Here is a 21260-nt window from a genome sequence, read left to right on the forward strand (position 1 = left end):
GATCCTCAATTAGGCAAATGCAAAAAGAAAATAATTCTCTCAAAACCTCAATTGGTCAAATGGAAAGCTCTTTCAAAAGTAGAATTGACCAATTGGAAAAGGAATTGCAAAAGGTTAATGAAGAAGACTCCTCCCCCCAAAAAATAATGGAGTCTACAGAAACTAATGACTCCATGAGACAGCAAGAGTCAAACAAAATCAAAAAATAGAAAAATAGAAGCAAATGTAAAATACCTCATAAACAAAACCACTGACCTCGAGAATAGATCGAGGAGGGGCAACCTGAAAATTATAGGACTTCCTGAAAACATTAAAGAGAAAAAAGCCTGGACTTAATATTACAGGATAGGATCTAGTGAGGGAAAACTGCCCTAATATCATGGAATCAGAGGGCAAAGTAGTTAGTTATTGAAAGAATATGTTGATCCCTTCCGGAAAAAGATTCTAAAAATGAAAACACCAAGGAATGTTGTGGCCAAATTCCAGAACTATCAGATAAAAATGAACATCCTGCAAGCAGCCAGAATATCAAGGAGTCACAGTAAGGATCACGCAGGACCTGGCTGCATCAACATTAAGGGATTGAAGGGCCTGGAATGAAATATTTCAAAGACCAAGGGAATTTGGAATGCAGCCCAGAATTTACTTTCCCACAAAGCTGAACCTTCTCTTCCAGGGAAAAAAGACGGACATTTAACAAAATGGAAGAATTCCAAAAATTCCTGATAAAAAGACCAGCACTAAATAGAAAATCTGGACATCAAACAGGAGGTTCAAGAGACACATGTAAAGGTAAAAAAAAGGGGGGGGAGTAAAAGGGAAAAAACTGCTATCCAGTAAGTTGAAACTGACTGTATATCCCAGCATGGGGAAAAAGATTCTCATAAATGTAGAGAATTGTAACTCTAACAGAGAGAATATACCTAGCCAGAAATGATGGACATTCATGATCTATCCATGAGACTGCTATCTAAAGAGATGTAACTGGCTTTAACCCCACTTGGGAGAAAGACTCTAATAATTCTCAAGAATTTTACCTCTGTTAGATAGAATATACTGAACTAGAAGTGACAGACACTCAGAATTTTCTATGATTTAGATAGAATGACCTAAAAACACTGCCTCCTTAAAAAGGGGGGCCGGGAAAGAGACAGGAAGAGGGAGGGGATTGAATGGGGTAAATCTCATTACACTAAGAGGTACAAAATACCTATGGTAATAGAGGGGAAGAAGGGAGCAGAGGAGAAACACCTGAATCTTCTTCTCATCAGATTTGGCTTAAAATCAACCTACACATACTCAGTTAACTTATAAAATATCTAACCTTTCAAGTATTAAAAGGGGAAAAGGGGAAGGGGAATGGAGAAAGGGAAGGGGAGTGGGGGTGAAGGGGAAATAACAAAAGGAAGTGAAAGGAATAGGGGAAAAAGGGAAAGGGGAAAGAAAGAGGAGGGTGTGGTATAGGAGGGCAAACACACTGAAGGGGTGGTATTCAGAAACAAAATACTGGGCAATATGGATAAAGGGGGAGAAGAGGAAAATACAAACTGAGGGAAGATAGCACGGAGGGCAATAAAGAATTAGTAATCATAACTTTGAATGTGAATGGGATGAACTCTCCCTTAAAATGTAAGCAAATAGCAGAGTGGATTAAAAAACAGAATCCTACAATAGGTTGCTTACAAAAAACTCATTTGAAGCAGAGAGATACATATAGAGTAAAGGTAAAAGGTTGGAGCAAAATATATTTTGCTTCAGCTGAAGTAAAAAGCAGGGGTAGCAATCCTTATCTCAGACAAAGTAGCAGCAAAAATAGATAGCATTAAAAGAGATAAGGAAGGAAACTTTATCCTCCGAAAAGGTACCATAGACAATAAAGTCATTTCAATATTGAATATATATGAACCCAGTGGGACAGCACCCAAATTCTTAGAGGAGAAGCCAGAAGAAATACAGGAAGACATAGACAGCAAAACTCTACTAGTGGGAGATCTCAACCTCCCGCTCCCAGATCTAGATCAATCAAATCATAAAAAAGATTTTTCACAGATAAAACCACTGTACATAAGAGCAAAAGAAATGCAGTAAACTGGAAAACATTATTTACATCTAGTATTTCTGACAAAGGGCTCACTTCTAAAATATATTAGAGAACTGACTCAAATTTTCAAAACATGGTCATTTCACAATTGACAAAATGGTCAAAGGATAGGCAAAGGTAATTTACAGATGAGGAAATCAAAGTGATCCATAGTCATATGAAAAATTGCTCTAAATCTTTATTTAGTATAGAAATTCAAATTAAAGCATCTCTGAGATACCACCTCACACCTCTCAGACTAGCCAATATGACCAGAAAGGACAATTATAAATGTTGGAAGGGATGTGGAAAATCTGGGACACTAATACATTGTTGGTAGACCTATGAACTCATCCAAACTTTCTGGACAGCAATTTGAAATTACACCCAAAGGGCAATTAAAAATGTGCATACACTTTGATCCAGCAATACCATTCCTTGGACTATACCCTGATCATGAAAAGGGTACAAACATCATTTGTACAAAAAATATTGCAAGCAGCTTTGCTTGTGGTGGCAAGGAATTGGATATTCAGTGAAGGTTCATCAATTGGGAAATGGCTGAATAAATTGTGGAACATTATTGTTCTATTAGAAACCAGAAGGGATGGGAATTCCGAGAAGTCTGGAATGATATACATGAACTGATACTAAGTGAGATGAGCAGAACCAGAAGAACATTGTACATTGTCACAGTGACATGGAGTTGATGATCAGTCTTAATGGACTTGCTCATTTCATCACTACAACAATCAGGGACAATTTTGGGGTATCGGCGATGGAGAATACAATCTGTATCCAGAGAAAGAATTGTGGAGTTTGAAAAAAGACCAAAAATTATTACCTTTAATTAAAAAAAGTTATTATGTAACCTTGCTTTATATTACATTTTATTTTTTTCCTAAAGGATATGATCTCTCTCAACATATTCAATTTAGATCAATGTATAGTATGAAAAAAATGTAAAGACTAACAGACTGCCTTCTGTAGGGACTGGGCAGAGGGAAGTGAGATTTGGAGGAAATTTGTAAATTTCAAAAATAAATGAATTTATTTAAAAATATTGAATGTGTTGAGAGACAACTCATATCCTATACCATAATATGAAATAAGAGATAGTAAAATTACATAATAGGATAACTTTTTAAAAAAAATTAAAGGTAATAATCTTTGGCCTTTGTTTTGGAATTTTGATTGGTGGGGCACTGAATAAGTACTTTAATTTAGGTAGAATTATCATTTTTATTATATTAGCTTGGACTATCATTGAGCAATTGATATTTGCCTAGTTATTTAAATTTGATTTCATTTGTGTGAGAAATGTTTTATAGTTTTTTCACAGAGTTTCTGAGACTGGCAGGTAGACTCCCAAGTATTTTATATTGTCTGAAGTGACTTTGAATGGGATTTCTCTTTGTAGCTCTTGCTTGTTTTTCTTGCTAACAATATATAGAAATGCTGATGATTTATGAGGGTTTATTTTATATCCTGTGACTTTGCTAAAGTTGCTATTTGTTTCTAATAGCTTTTTAGATGATTTTTTTAGGATTCTCTAGTTATACCATCCTGTCATTTGCACAAAGTGAAAGTTTGTTTCTTCCTTCCCTATTCTATTTCCTCCAATTTCTTTTTCTTATTGCTGAAGCTCACACTTCCAATACAATATTTCATAGTAGTGGTGATAATGGGCATCTTTGTTTCACCCCTGATCACATTGGGAATGCCTCTAGCTTATCCCCATTGCATATAATGCTTGTTAATTGTTTCAGATACATACTGAAAATCATTCTGAGGAACAATCCATTTATTCCTACATTCTTACATTACCACAAAAAAAAAAATAACTGTACTGACTATCACATTTAGTGTTTAAAATAAACTACTGCTCTTTGGGATTTATTCATAATGTATCATACCTCTACTTTTGTAGGCATCTTACACTTTGCTCCTTTTCATGTACTTTCCTTATTTTATTTGGTATTTCATTTTCCTACAGTTACATATAAAAAATTAATCTTCCTTTTTGACATTTGATTTTCAAATTTTCTCCCTTTTTCCTTCCCCACCCACCCCCATTGACTAAGTAATTTGATGCAGATTATATATGTGTAGTAATACAAAATGTTTTCATTAGTTGATTCTTGGTTGTAATTTAAGCTCTTTTTTATTTAGAATATTGTTTTGCAAGCCCTATAATCCTTTAATGTAGAAGCTGTTAAATCTTGTACTATCTTTTCTGTGACTTAACAATTAAATTCTTTATTTCCAAGTTCATTGAACTATTTTTCTCCTTAACCTGGGAGCTTTGGATTTAGATTTATAAATTTTCATTATCAGATTTTTCAGACAATTGGGGAATTCTTTCAATTTTTATTTTACTCCCTGTTTACAGAATTTCAGGAAAGTTTTGCTTGATAATTTCTTGAAAGATGATGTCTAGGCTCTTTATTTGATCATGGCTTTCAACAAGTTCAAGCTTTTAAATTATCTCTCCTAAATCTGTTTTCCAATTCATTTGTTTTTGTAATGACATATTTCATGCCTTTTTATTTTTGTTCTTTTATTTTTATTTTTTTCTTGATTTCTGATAAAGTTCTTAATTTACATTTGCTCAGATCTAATTTTTATGGAATTATTTTCTCTTTTAATTTTTAGAATTTCTAATTTGGTATTTAATTGGGGGTTTTTAATTTGTTCTTTCTCTATTTTTTTAGTTGCATATTTAGTTCCCTGATTTCTTCTTTCTCTAATTCATTCATATAAGCATTTAAATCTATATCTATATCTATATCTATATATCTTATATCCTCTGACAACTGCCTTGAGTGAATCCCATAGGTTTTGTCATGTTGTTTCATTATTGTCATTATCTAGGATGAAATAATTAATTCTTTCTATAATTTGTCATTTGATTCACTCATTTTTTAAAAAAAAATTTGATTTCCAATTAGTTTGGGGTCTGTATCTCCCTGGTCCAGTATTGCATATGATTTTCATTGCATTATGATGTGATAAAGATGTATTAACTTTTTCTGCCTTCCTGCAGTTAATCATTAGGTTTTTATGTCCTAGTATATGGTCAGTTTTTGTGTATGTGCCATGTACTGCATAAAAAAAGTATGATCCTTTCTATCCCCATTCAGTTTCCTCCATAAGTCTATCATATCTAGGTTTTCCAAAAATCTATTCATCTCCTTAACTTTCTTCTTGTTTATTTTATGGTCAGATTTATCTAAATTTGAGAGTGGGAAGTTGGGTTCTCCCACTAGTAGGGTTTTGCTGTCTATGTTTTCCCATAGCTCTTTCAACTTCTCCTCTAAGAATTTGGATGCAAAACATTGGGTGCATACATATTTAGTATTGAAATTGCTTTATTGTCTATGGTACCTTTTAGGAGGATAGAATTCTCTTCCTTATCTCTTTTAAACCTATCTACTTTTGCAGCTGCTTTGGATGAGATAAGGATTGCTACCCCTGCTTTTTTCCCCTTCTGCTGAAGCATATTTTATTTTGCTCCAACCTTTTATCTTTACTCTATGTATCTCTCCTCTCTTCTTCAGATGAGTTTCTTGTAAGCAGCGTATTGTAGGATTCTGGATTTTAATCTGTTCTGCTATTCACTTACCTTTTCAGGGAGAGTTCATCCTATTCACATTCAAAGGTATAATAACTAACTCTTTATTGCCCTCCATGCTATCTTCCCTCTGTTTGTATTTTTCTCCTTTTTCCCCTTTATATTTTGCTACTGCATATTGCCACCTTCAGTGTGGAGTATGTCAATGCCCCTCCCCTTTTTTCCCCTTTCCCTTTTCCCCTTCTTCCCTCCCTAGTTAGCCAATCAAGCTTGTTCTGCTTTTAGACTTTCGGACTCTGGTCCACTCCACTGATCAGGCTAGTGGAGTTCTCAAACTCTTGCCCACCCTGTTTCTGATCAGACTGGTTGCACTTTCAGGGTCTCAGGACATTGCCTGCCTCACTGATCAGGCTAGTTATTCTCAGGTTCTGACCCTGTCCTGTGCTCCTGGCAGAGTCCACCCTTTACACCAACTCACCCACAATCCCAGAGGACAAACCTAGAGGAAGATCTTCTCCTAGTTTTTCTTTCTGGGTTTTGTGGATCTGATTTTTTTCATATTATTTATGAGGGAAGATCAGGAGATTAGCACCATGCTTGTCTTCTCTCCACCATCTTGATGGGAAGTTTGGATTTATTTTCTCCAGGGAGCTTTTGTGTCTCCTTTTCCATTTGGTCAATTCTGCTTTTAAGGCATGCTTTTCCTCATTGGCTTTTTCTACCTCTTTAACCATTTTACTTAGTCTGTTCTGTAAAGTATTGTTTTCTTCAATATTTTTTGCATTTCCTTTATCAAGCTATTGATATATTTTTCATTATTTACTTGTATTACACTTTTCACTTCCCTGATTTTTTTCCTCTATCTTACTTGGCTTTCAAAATTCTTTTTAAATTTTTAATTTTCCATGGCATGAGATTAAATCATATTTTTCCCACAAACTTTGAATATAGGAGGTTTGAGTTTGTTAACTTCTTCTGAGTATGTGAGTTGATCTTTCCTATTACCCTAGTATCTTTCTATGATTAGATAATTTTCTGTTTTTTGTTCATTTTTCAAGTGTATAACTTGAGTTTTAATTCTTTGTAAAAGTAGGCTTCTGCTTCCAGGGTGGAAGATGCACAATCCTAAACTTTAGGGGTTTTGTGCAGTTGTTTTCAGAGATAATAGTAGGGACCTATGGGTTTTCAGTTCCTCCAATGTGATGTGATCTAAGGAAAGATGTTTTTACTTCTTTCCTGGCCTGTTATCTAGTCTGTGAGCAACATAAACACTTTTTTTTCTATTTTGAAATTTTGAAGAGTGTTCCCATTCCACTGTAAGCACAAGCTCTGGTATGTTAGTGCTCTTTCTTGCTTTGGGAATGCCCCCCTGCCAGGGCTGTGACTCAGGTTCAAATTTGGGCAGCTTATTTTACATACGAGGGAAATTGAGGCAAACAATGTTCTCTGATTTGTCCAGGATCACATACCTAGTAAGTATCTGAGAATAAATTTAAATTCAGAGTTCTGCCTCAGTGCCAGCTAGCAGACCCCCATCATCTCCTTCTGTTCAGTTGTTCCACCCCAATAAATCCCAGGGCTGAGAGCCTCAGAAATAGCTACTGCAACATCAGTAGCTCCCTTGACTTGTACTTAGTTTTCTCAGGCTGGGATTCTACTACTCTCATTATGGTGCAACAGCCCTTTCTATATGACCTTCTAAATTGCCTTTGATGTCTCTTGCCTAAGAAAGCAAGAAACCACAATTGTTACTAATGCAGTCATTCTGAGATTGGCTCCTGATTTATTAGGATTAGACCTGTCTTAGTGTGGACTGGCTTCCTTTCTCCTCCTGTAGCAGCAGACTTTCTTTTTATTTTTTTATTGCTAATAGATATTTGCTTATTTTAGTTTTTTAATTTATATTTTATTTTTCCAAATGCACATTAAAAAAGTTTCTTCAACATTCATCCATATGCATATATATATTTTTAAGTCACAAAATTTTCTTCCACTCTCCCTTCCCATCCTCCTCCCCTCAGTGGAGAAGAATCATGTTAACATTACACATACATATTTAGATAAACATGTTTCAGATTAGTCATTTTTGGTATGAAGAATTAGGATTAAGGGAAAGAGATACATTAGAGATAATTTTTATAAAGTGTTTATCAGATACTTAAGGGTTTTTTTTTTGTTTTGTTTTTTCTTCCTCTGGATGGGGAAAGCATTGTTCATAGCCAGTCTAATACCATTGTCCTAGCTCTCTGAACTGCTGAGAGGAGTGGCATAAATGAAGGGATCATTACATTAATGTTGTTATTAATATATACATTGTGCCCTTTGCTCTGCATCAGATCTTGTAACTCATTCCATGCTTCTCTAGAGTCCAATCATTTATGTCTTCTTATAAAAAATTAATATTCCATAGTATTCATGTACCATAACTTGTTTAGCCATTTCCCAACGAAGGGGCATCCCCTCAGTTTCTAATTCTTTGCCACTTCAAAAAGAGACTCTGTGAATATTTTGGAACGTGTGAGACTTTTCCCATTTTTTATGATTTCTTCTACATATAAGCCTAGAATGGGAATTTCTGGGTCAAATGGAATTGACCTTTTTATTGCACTTTGGCCATAGTTACATAATGCTTTCCAGAATGGTTGTATCTATTCACAACTCCATCAGCAATGTAGCAATGCCCCAATCCTCCTACGACCTCTCCAACATTGAACATTTTCCCTTTTTTCATCTTAGCCAATGTGATAGGTGTAAGGTGCTATGTCATAGTTGTTTTAATTTGCATTTCTCTAATCAATAATGATTTGGAGCATTTTTTCATATGATTAAATATGGCTCTAATTTCTTCATTTGAAAAATGTCTATTTATATCCTATGACCATTTATCAATTGGGGAACAGCAGACTTTACTACCAATTGTTTAAGTTGCCTTGGGCTGCAAAATTGTTTCACTTTATTTTTTGGGGGGGTTTCATTAACTATAGAATTTGCTTAGAATCATTTTGAGAATATTTTAAGATATATGTGGGGAGAGTTTATGTGAGTCCCTGCCCTTTAATCTGCAATCTTGATTCTGCCTCCATTATGCACTCTTTATTTCCCAGTTCTATTCAAGAACTCAGACTGATTTTTTTATAGATACCTTGAATTCTCTTCCTTTTCATCTTATAATTCCTTAGCTTCTATCAAAGCTAAGCTAAAATCACCACTTTTATAAGAAGTATTTCCTTGTCCTCCATAATCTTAAAACCTTCCATCTGAGGCTAGTTGAATTAATTCAACTGCAATCCAAAACTGCAAAATGTTGTACAGAATTGTCTATCTCTCAATAGTCTGTGAACTCCTTGAGAGTAATGACTGCTTTTGTGACTTTCTTTGTATCCTCCAGACCTTAGTACAATGTCTGAAATTTAGTATTATTTTGATGATGATAAAGTTTTTTCAATTATGTTCGACTTTTCATGATTCTATTTTTGAATTCTTGGCAAAGTTACCTGCATTAGTTTGCCATTTCCTTCTCCAGCTTATTTTACATACGAGGGAAATTGAGGCAAACAATGTTCTCTGATTTGTCCAGGATCACATACCTAGTAAGTATCTGAGAATAAATTTAAATTCAGATTTTCTTCACTTCAGGTCTTGTGCTCTATCCACTCTGCCACCTAGCTGCTCCTAAATATAATAGGTGTTCAATAAATGAGCCATTGTCTGTTTTAGATATAAGGAATGCTATAATCATATTGGGTTAATATAGCTTTGTAATGAAGGAAGCTTAATAGGAAATTAAATGAGAAAACTGGGCATGAGCATACTCTAATAGATGAAGCCAAAGCTAATTGGGGTCTGAAGTAGTGCTATTGCACTGTAAATGATCATGGGATCATGGGGAGATATGGAAATAAAATTAATAGCACTTAATAATAATTATATGTAGTTTATGAAAATATATTAACCCTCAGTGATGGGGAGAATAATGTTATCATCCAAAAAAATTAGAAATAAATGGATGAAGAATAGGTTTGTCTTTCATTCACTAGTAAATACTCAGGAGTGATGAAGAGATAAATGTCTGTGTATATGAAGAAGAAACTTGCAATATAACATGTGAGCTCATGATTATGTTTTGTACTGGAGAAACAGGGCTTTGGAAATTATTCCCATTGACCTAGCAACTGAACATATTGGAAGTCAAGTGAGTATCAATGGGGAAAATATATAAAATATAGAAAAGGAAAAAAGTCTACACTTGGAGTGCAAGGAATTCAACTTCTGAAGGAGAGATATGAGTACTTATAATATGTAGTAAGCTATACATTTAGTGACATGGAAATCCAGGTTAAAGAGAGTAGAGGGGTGGTTAAAACGAATCAAGTGTGACTTAGAAGTCAAATAAGGCACCTGGAAAAAAGATAACTTTGCTGAAGATCTAGAATGGTGGTAATTGATACCAGTCAGGGAAAGATAATTCAAGACATCCTAAAGCTATGACCATATCTTGTTATGCTTTTGTAAGGTGATTAAGAAGGTATGTCTGTAGAGTACATGAAGCATTTTGTTCTAACTTCTATAGAACATGGTTTAGAAACCTCTGTGTTACCCTGGGTTTTTACCATTTTTTAAAATAATGATTTCAGAAGGAAAATAATTCCTTAGGGGGAAGTTATCTCATGAGCTCACAGATCTCACAAGGTTAAACAGATGGAAATTTTGGTTCTGACATCAACTTTTCATATCAAGCTGGAAAGCTAGAGGTGACTCCCATTCCAAGTAATAGAGGGTAAAGGGTCACACACACAGAAGATTATGATTCAAATCTGTCATTAGGGAAGAGTAAAATGCATTGGTAGGACACTATTTATTTTAATAGGGAAGATAGTCTGGCTCAGAGTATTAAAGAGTGATTCTAAGCATTCAATTTCTATCACCAACTCTTCTCCTTACTTGCACAATGATATGGGAAAATAACAGAACTTTTCATCATATTTTTATCTTCATGAATAATTCATTTTTGAATATATGTATGTATATTCGTGTATATATGTATATTCATTTCTATAACAGCTAAAACTCATAAAATTTGCAATTATTTATCTATATCAATCTCTATATTTATGTCTATATCTATACAAATAAGGCTAAATTGGATATTTGAAGACATGCTCATATATATATCCTATATTTTTCATTAATTTGAGTCATAGTAGTTGAAGGATAAGATAGCTGGAATGATCGCAAGAGAATCAATAAATATTTATTAGCCATTTATTCTTTGTTAAGCACTGGGGTAAATGTTATAAATTCAGAGGCAAAAGGCAGTCCCTATTCTGTAGGAACTTAGAATCTAATAGTGGCAACAATATAAAAACAACTCCATATATAATATGGCATCCTGTTGGATGATGGTCAAAATAATGCATCAGATAGAAATGACACATCAATGAAGAAAAAATAATGTATTATTTTCAAGAAGTAATCTCTCAGTAAAGTATTTTAGAACAAGTATCTAAAAGGGAAAAATATTGAGGGAAATGAAACAAGTAATAAATAAACTGAAATTAGAATTGAAAAACATGTTAAGAGAGAGAGAGAGAGAGAGAGAGAGAGAGAGCAAGAGATTAATGACCTTGTACACAGTAACTATTAATTTGAGTGGAGTAATACTGAAGCACGCCAACATTTACAGAAATGTGTCTGATTTATTTTTAATATATTTAGTTTTTCAATTGCATGCAAAGATAGTTCGTTTTAGGTTTTTGCAAGGCAAATGGGGTTAAGGGGCTTGCTCAAGGCCATACAGCTAGATAATTATTAAGTGCCTGAGGCCAGATTTGAACTCAGATACTCCTGACTCCAGGGCCAGCACTCTATCCATTGCTTCACCTAGCTACCCTAAAGATAGTTTTTGATAATTTTTTGTAAGATTTTGAATTCCACAATTTTCTCTGTCTGTCCATTCTTTCCACTCTCTTCTTGACAGAAAATAATCTGACATCAATTAAACACGTATAACAATGTTAAACATATTTCCATATTAGTCAGGTTATGAAAGATCAGAGAAAAAAGGGAAAAACTATGAAAGGGAAAAAAAACATAAAGCATACAGCTAATTTAACCAGTTAAAATGATGTGCTTTGTTCTTCATTCAGACTCCAATGATCTTTTTTCTGGAAGTGGATAGTACATTTTTATTAATATTTTATTTTTACAACTACATGTTATGGAAATTTTTCAACATCCATCTATATATATATGTATATTTTTAAATTACAAAATTTCCTTCTACCCTTCATTCCCACACCCTTTACTGGATAATACTTTTCATCAGAAATCATTTAGAATGGTCTTGATCATTGTACTGCTGAGAAATGCTAAGTCTATCATAGTTGATATTTACATAATGCTCTTGTTAATGTGAAAAATGCTCTTGTTCTGGTCACTTCATCTAGCATCATTTCAGGCTAGTCTCCATAGGATTTTCTGAAGACTGCTCATGATTTCTTCAATAACAATAATCTTCCATCACATTCCCCATAACATAATTTATTCAGTCACTCATCACTTTATGGGTATTCAAGCAATTTCCAATTCTTTGCCACAAAAAGCTGCTATAAATATTTTAATATGTTCAATTGTTTTCCCTTTTTTAAAGTGATCTCTTTGGAAAATCGCACATTTTTATTGCCCTTTGGGCTTAGTTTCAAATTGGTTTCCAAAATGATTTGAGCAGTTCACAATTTCAGTGTCCTGGTTTTCCCATATCTGATCCAATATTGCTCATTTTCAGGTTTTTTTTTTTTTTATTTTGGTCATCGTGGTCAATCTCATAAGTGAGAGGAAGTATCTCAAAGTTATTTTGATTTGCATTCCAGTAATCAATATTAATTTAGAATTTTTAATATGATAATAAATTAATTTTCATCTGAAAACTGTTCACATCCTTTTATCATTTATCAATTCGAAAATGAATTATTTTCTTACATATATTTCAGATATGAGATTTTTACAAGAAATGACAGCTGTAAAAATTATTTCCTAAGCTTTCAGCATTATTTTAATCTTAATTTCATTGATTTTATATGTGCACAACCTTTTAAATTGAATGTAAGCAAAATTATACATTTTATACTATATAATGTTCTCTATCTCTTGTTTGGTATAAGTTCCTCTTCTTTCAAAAGATATGACAGATAAACTGTTTCTTGTTCTCCTAACTAGATTATGGTATCACTTTTTACGTCTAAATCCTTGCCCATTTCTACCTTATATTGGCATAGGATGGACTTTGTTAGTCTATGTGTAGTTCCTGCCATACTATTTTACAGTTTTCCCATCAGTTCTTGTAAAAAAATGAGTTCTTATATGAGGAGATAGATTCTTTGGGTTTATCAAATAGTTGAAGACTATAGCAATTCCTACTGGGTTTTTTGGTACCTAATTTATTCTACTGATTCACTATATTTCTTAAACATTATCAGTTTTGATGCCTACAGCTTTTTAATATAGTTTTGAACTGTTTTCAGTAGACCACTTTCCCATTATATTCTTGACCTTTTGTTTGTATAGGTGAATAGTATTATTATTATTATTATTATTTTCTATCTGTATAAAATATTTTTTGGAAATTTGATTGGATTAGAATATTATAACTAATTTTAATTAGGTAGATTTGTAATTTTATTATATTAGCTAGGTCTATTCATGAGCATCTGACATTTTTACAATTATTTAGATATGACTTTATTTGTGTGAAAAGTGCTCTGTAATTGTGTTCATATAATTTCTGTATTTTTCCTATAAAATAGATTCCAAATTAGTTTATCTTGTCTACACTTATTTTAAATGGAATTTATCTTTCTATTTCTTGCTATTGGTCATTGATAGCTTGCTATTCTCTCTCTTTGCTAAAGTTTAATTAAATTTTTGCATCAATATTCATTAAGGAAATTGATCTACAATTTTCATTCTCTGTTTTGACTCTTCCTGGTTTAGTTAACAGCACCATATTGGTGTTATAAAAATAATTTGACAAAATTACTTCTTTTGCTTTGATTTTTTTCAGTTCTATGTTCGATTCATCTTTTTTGTTTTATTCGGATAAACTTTATTCATATAGGTTTTGTTCAGATAAATTTTATTCAGATAACTACTTTGGCTATATCACACAAGTTTTGCTATGTTGTCTCATTATTGCCATTGTTTTAGATGAAATTAATAATTATGTCTATGATTTGTTGGTTGATACACTCATTCTTTAAAATTTGGTCATTTGTTTCCAATTTATTTTTTTCAGTTTTTATTTATTTGAGACAGTAGGGTTAAATGTTTTTGCCCAAGGTCATACTGCATTGATATTACTTCATTGTTTATGGTACCATTTAGAAATTTGAGTTTCCTTCCTATCTCTTTTAATAATTCCTATTCTTGTTTTTGCTTTGAATGAGATAACAATTGCTACCCTTCCTTTTTTTAACTTCAGATGAAGCATAATATATTCTGCTCCAACCTTTTCCCTTTCCTCTGTGTATATCTCCCTCCTTCAATTATGTTTCTGGAATGCAACTTACTGTAGTGATCAGGTTTTTAATCCTCTCAGATATACGCTTACATTTTCTGAGGGAGTTTGTCCCATTCACAATTATGAATACTCACTCTGTTTTACCCTCTACCCTATATTCCCTCCATTTATTCTTTTCTCTCTACTTTCACCCTATCCCTGTTCATCAGTGCTTTGCTTCTGGTCACCACCTCTCTTAATCTTTCTTCCCTCTTAATAGTCCCCTTCCTTTTTCTTTCCCCATTAACATTTTGCTTCTACTTTCTTTCTTTCATCCTTCTATCAGTTACTCTTTGCTATCCTGCCTCCTTTCTCCTCCTAATTCCTAATATTTTAAAATAAATTTTTAAATTCAAATGAAACTATATGTTATTCCCTCTTCGAGACAAATTTAATGAAAATGAAAATTAAACAATTCTCATTTCTTCCCTTCTTTCCTGCTCCTATAATAGGTTCTTTTAGCACATCCATGTGGTACAATTTGACTCATCCTGCCTCCCCCTTCCTCCCTTCCCAGTACATTCCCTTTTTAATTATTTTTATATCATCCTATCAAAATCAACGTATGCTCATACTTTCCTTTTAAGTATATTCCCTTTAACAATTTTCAAGTTGTATCATCCCCCTAGGTAAGGATGTAACCAGTTTAATCTTATTATATGAAAAATTTCAGCTTTTCTCCTAATTTTTTCTGTATCTTTTGAATCATATTTGTAGTTCAGATTTTCTGTTCCATTTTCTGTTCCGTAAAAAGTGATACCATAATCTAGTTAGGAGAACAAGAAACAGTTTATCTGTCATATCTTTTGTTCCACTTTTGTAAAAGTTGTAATGCCTTGATTTTGTCTATATTATACTTGAAAGAAAATTCTCAAGTTTGCTGTGTAGTTGAGTCTTGGATATTATCCAAGTCCCTTTGCCTTATCAATATCATATTCCAGTCCCTACAATTTTTTAATGTTGATACTTTCAAGTCCTGAATGGAAGTGAGAAAGTTAGAAAAAGAATGAATTAAAAATTCTCATTTAAATTCCAAATTAGAAATTCTGAAAATCAATGGAGTTATTAAAAGCAAAAGTAGGAAAACTATTGACCTATAAAACTAAGAAGTGTTTTTATTTAAAAAAATAAAATAGACAAAACTTTGGTTAATCTGATTAAAAATTAAAGAAGAAAATTAAGTATCAAAAAATGAAAAGAATGAAAGCACCACCAATAATGAAGAATTTAAGATAATAATTTGGAAATATTTTGCCAATTGTATCCCAATAAATTTGATAATCTAAATGAAACAGGTGAATATATATAAATTGTCCAGAATGGAAGAAGGAAAAATAAAACATCTAAATACAGATTACAGAAAAAGTAATTGAACAAGCCATTAATGAATTCCTTACAAAAAAAAAAATCTCCAGGGCAAGAGAGTTACAAACACTTAAAGAACAATTAACTTCAATTCAATATAAAACACTTGAAAAAATAGGGAAGAAGAGTCTTGCTAAATTTCTTTTAGGACACCAACCTCGTGCTGATAACTAAACCAGGAAGAGTCAAAGCAGACAAAGAAAATTATGGACAAGTCTCATTTTAAATAAAATTTTATGAAGTAGATTATAGTAAGTCATCACTGAGATAATACATTATGATAAGGTAGGATATATACCAGATAACCAGCAATGGTTCTATATTAGGGAAACTCTCAGCATAATTGACCATATCTATACCAAAAATAACACATATCACATGTTTTTTCTCAATAGATATTGAAAAGTCTTCAATAAAATACAGCTTTCATTAATATTAACAGCACTAGAGAGTATAGGAATAAATGGAGTATTCCTTAAAATGAAACAATATTCAACTAAAATTATCAATCAGCAATCATTTTATGTAATGGAAACAAGTTAGAAGCCTTTCCAATAAGAACAGGGTAAAATAAAGATGTCTATCATCACCATTACTATTCAATATTCTATTAGAAATTTTATCAATAAGGGGAGAAAATTAAAGGAATTAGAATACATAATGATAATATATAAAACTGTCACTCTTTGCAGATGGTATGATAGTATCCTAGAAAATCAACTGAAAACCCACTTGAAAAATTAACAACTTAAGCAAATTATAGAATATAAAATAAACTCACATAAATGATTAGCATTTCAATATATTACCAACAAAGATCAATAGGAAGAGACAGAAAGAGAAATTCTATTTAAAATAACTGCAGACAACATAAAATATTTAGAAACATACTTATCAAGACAAACTCAGAAATTGTAAGTACTCATTTGCAAAACACTTCACAGAAATATAGTTAGGCCCTATAAAATTGGAAAAATGTCAATTGCTCATAATTAGGCTTAGCTAATGTAATAAAAATGACAAATATACCTAAATTAATTATTCAGTTGTCATACCAATCAAATTTTCAAAAAATTATTTTATACAGCTATAAAAAAGAATAACAAATATAATCTAGAGAAACAAAGGGTCAAGAATATCAAGAGAACTACTGAGAAAAATATAAAGAAAGTTGACTTGCCATGCCAGATACTACTATTATAAAGTAGCAGTCATCAAAGTTCTCTGGAACTCGATAAGAAATAGAGAAGTGTATCAATGGCACAGATTAATTACAAAAGACATAGTAGTAAAAGACTATGATAATCTACTCTGATAAAGTAAGCCTCTAGTTTTTATAATGAAATCAATCTTTGACAGTAACTTGCTGGAAAATAGTATGGCAAAAACTAGACATTCTCTTTGAGAATTTCTTGAAAAGTGTTCTCCAGGATCTATTTTTTATATGACTTTCAGATAGTTGATTAATTTTTATCTCTCCTGGACCTATTTTCCAGGTCAGTTGTTTTTCCAATGAAGTAATTTATATTTTCTTCTATTTTTTAAATTTTCTGATTTTGCTTGACTGCTTTTTTGATATTTCAAGGTGTCATTAACTCCCACTTGGCAAATTCTGTTTTTCAATGAATTATTTTCTTTAGTTAGCTTTTTCCATTTCCTTTTCCATTTGAATTGTTCTATTTTTAAAGGAGATATTTTCTTTCTTTCTTTCTTTCTTTCTTTCTTTCTTTCTTTCTTTCTTGCAAGGCAGTGGGGTTAAGTGACTTGTCCAAGGTGACACAACCAGGTGTGTCTGAGTCCAAATTTGAACTCAAGTCCTCCTGACTCCAGGGCTGGTGCTCTAGCCACTGCACCACCTAGCTGCCCCAAGGAGCTCTTTTCTTTAGTTAGTTTATGTGCTTACCTTTGCAAGATGTTGAATTTCTCTTGCATTTATTTTCTTAATTTTTTCTTACTTGATTTTTTAAATCCTTTCTGAGCTCTTCCAAGAAGTCTTTTTGGGCCAGAGATCAATTTATATTCCCCTTTGGGGTTTCACATGAAGAGCTTTCTCTGCCATACTCTTCAGACATGATGTTGTGTTCTTCCTTATCTCCATAGCAACTTTATTTTATCCTGAGCTTTTCTAGGACTTTTTTTTTCATTTTGAAAGCTCTCTTCTTAGGCTACAGGAAATGCTGTCCTAAGTTTCTTGTATTGGGGGTAGACCTCTGCTGTTTGGGGAGCTAGCAGTTTGCTCACTGGACTGGGACATCTCAGTCCAATTTTTGTGGAGTGTGCAGGTGGTCTTGTCCTTTCAATTTGCCATCTGCATCCTTATTGGAGATGGTCTGCTGTTCCATTATTTTTTAATGAAAGGAGTTCTACAGATATAAAATGTAAGATACAGTTTTAGATTAGGTCATTGTTACTTTAGGGAATAAATAACGATAAAGCATTTTTGATAAAATATTTTAATTAAAGAAAAATATTGTCTTGTAAGAATCCCACTGGCTTCAAGAATCAAAATGGTAGTTAATAAAAAACATAAACACTCTGGGAATAAGTTTAGCTTTGTACTATTTGGAGATTTTTCTGGAGGAAAGAAAAGGATGTCTTTGGGGGAAAATGAGGAAGAAATGGCGGGACCTTACAAATTATATCCTCCGTCTGTTGTAATTTTCTTAGTATTAATATCTTAATTTGATGCAAATAAAATTAATTTATAAAATTATACAAGGATACTTACACACTTGAATACAAGTAGTAATTTAATCATAGAAACCACACACAAGCACACACACAGACTCTACAATATAATTCCATCAGTAGCTGAAAAAACCATCAGATAAATTACAAAACTATGCTTTCTTAAAGAGCCGACAAAATGAACATGCATGAGAAATATGCTTTGAACATGATAAAAAATATTTCTAAAACCAAGTAGTACTTTTATCTGTAATAAAGACTGAAAGTTTTTCTAGTAAGTAGAAAGATAAAGCAAGAATGTTCCAATTCCTTAGTATTATTTGAGAGTACTGAACTTAGGTAGTACTCTTTTTTTTACATAACTTTTTTTATGGTTTATTTATTTTGTATTATTACAATGATCTTGTTATGAAAGTAAACATAAAGCCCCCCCCCCCAAAAAAAGATAGAGAAGCCTCAAGAGAAATGAAGGGAAAAAGCGTACTTCTGTGTTCAAATTCCATCAGCTCTTTCTCTGGAATGAGTTGCCTTCTTCATCATAAGTGCACCAGAGAAATTGCTTTGATAACTTTTCCCACTGTCACTATTACTAGCTAAATTTCCCTCCATTCTATTCCTCCCCACTCCCATTTATTCTATTCTCTCTCCTTTCACCCTATCCCTGCTCAGAAGTGTGTTGTGTTTGATTATCCTCTCCCACAACCTTCTCTCTCTCCTCTCACTCAGTATAATCCCAGTTTACATAAAAATGATATGATTGAATCACACAAGCTCATAATTCAGATGTTTCCAGGAATTAGTCATGAAGCACTGGACTTCTTGGAGTAAATTTTGATATTTAGTCCCATGGATAAATTGACAACAGAAGGTCTGTCCCATCCTTATATGAGCATTTATTCCTTTCCAATGGATGAACCAATTTCAAGCTATCCTTTTCACATTGAAGATGAAGTTGATGATATTTTGCTCATGGATGAAGCACATAGTCACATTTATAATTGGGAGAGGTACCATGAATGTCAGTTTTCTAACCATGACTGACCCATTCACAATAATTTTGATATTGAAGAAGTGAAGTGTGATCCAAGGGCTCTTTCTGGTTTCCCTGATGAAGAAGTAGAGGTAGATCCTCAAAAATATTAGGTAGAGACTGTAAAAAGTACTTGAAGGATCCTGCCTTTGATACCCATTTCTCTACTGAGCCTTGTTGGCAGTATCCAGATCATCATGAAAATAAGTTTTGTGATTTGGAATGTAGCCACACTTGTAACTAAAAAATAAGGTTATCATCATAGCTAGATAAATTAGTTTGGAGGGAGAGTGAAGTTAACCATTACTATGAACCCAAATTAATTATAGGTCTTTCTAACTGGAAAGAGCAAAGTAAAGAAAAACATGAAAAGAAAGGCAAGTCAAAATGTGAAAGGAATGGTTTGGTTAAAGCTCAAATAGCTCTTGAGATAGTATTGCAGCAACTGGTTAAAAAAGGAAGAAAAATCAAGGATTTGACTTTGATTCCTTTATTGCAGGAACTATTCAACTTAGTTCACATGAGTCTACTGATGTTGTTGATAAATTTAATGACTTCCCATTCCCTGCCCCTTCCCCTTGTAGATTAAGTTAGATTTTTAAACTCAAGGGAGAATGCTTCTTATTCCCTCATTAGGCCAAATCTATTGATAGAATTCATTCAGCATCCGCATTCTCCCTTATTTCCCTCTAGAGCCTCTTCCCTTGGTGCTCTAATATTATCAATCACATCAATCATAGTTCCACTATTTGATTGCTTGATAAGCTCCTATTGTTATCAAGATATCATAACAGATTGTTTACTTGATTGCTTGATAAGCAGCACTGACTCAAATTGCATCAATTTTAATTATAATCATTATTTTACCTTACTGCCTTTTCAAGTATCTTTCAAGTACACACAGTCCTCCTCACAAGCCAAAATATCATCCAAAGTCATATCACTTCTTGAGCAATTTGTACTCTTCTCCCCAGGTCTATTTTCTTTCACCCTTTACTGCCACCCCCCCACCCAGGGTAGGTACTTAACCTCTTGTAAAGTGAAGCACCAGATGCTGATCTAATTAACTGTAAAAATCTTGAAGAACTCTTTTAAGTACTGGGAGGCTCTGGAGGTCTCACTTGAGAACTTTACAAATGATTGCAAGTAACAGAGACACTGTCTCAGGTCCTTACAATTTATGATACCCTAATTAGACAAGGTGCTTAGCACCTTGTGAATAAAGTGAGTCAAAGTATAATGAGACACTTAAGTTAATTAACACCCATGCTTGAAGCTTAGTTTTTCTTTATTTTCTTGGATTTTATCCTTTGGGTTCATTCTCTTCAATTATATTCTACCCTCTACTCTTCCTTAGAGAAATAAAATTTTAAAGAATTAGAATTGTGGGGTGGCTAGGTGGTGTAGTGGATAAAGCACTCACCCTAGAGTCAGCAGTACCTGGGTTCAAATCCTGTCTCAGACATTTAATAATTGCCTAGCTGTGTGGCCTTGGGCAATCCACTTAACCCCATTTGCCTTGCAAAAAAAAAAAACCTAAAAAAAAGAATTAGAATTGTAATATCTTCCCTTTTAGGGACCAACATTTGTTTAAAACAATTTTGTTTTTTCAGTCCCCTTTTTCATTTACCTTTTTTTAAATGTGACACTTTAGTCGCATATTTGGTGATTGAATTCTCTGTTCAGTTCTGGTCTTTGTGTCAGGAAATTCTGGAAGTTCTGTATTTCATTGAACTTTCATCTTTTTCCTTGACAGCATATGCTGAATTTTTCAGGGTAGTACATTTGGGTTGTAATTCCAGGTCCTTAGCTCTCTGAAATATGTTATTCCAGTTGTTCTGATCCTTCAGTGTTGAAACTGATAGGTCCTGTGTTAGTCTGATTGTGTTCCCTTTGCTTTTGAATTGTTTTCTTTTCTTTCTCGATGGTTGCGATATTCTCTCTTTTATTTGAGGGTTCTAGAATTTGG

This window comes from Macrotis lagotis, chromosome 5, assembly GCF_037893015.1.
Source record: "Macrotis lagotis isolate mMagLag1 chromosome 5, bilby.v1.9.chrom.fasta, whole genome shotgun sequence".
Classification (NCBI taxonomy): domain Eukaryota; kingdom Metazoa; phylum Chordata; class Mammalia; order Peramelemorphia; family Peramelidae; genus Macrotis; species Macrotis lagotis.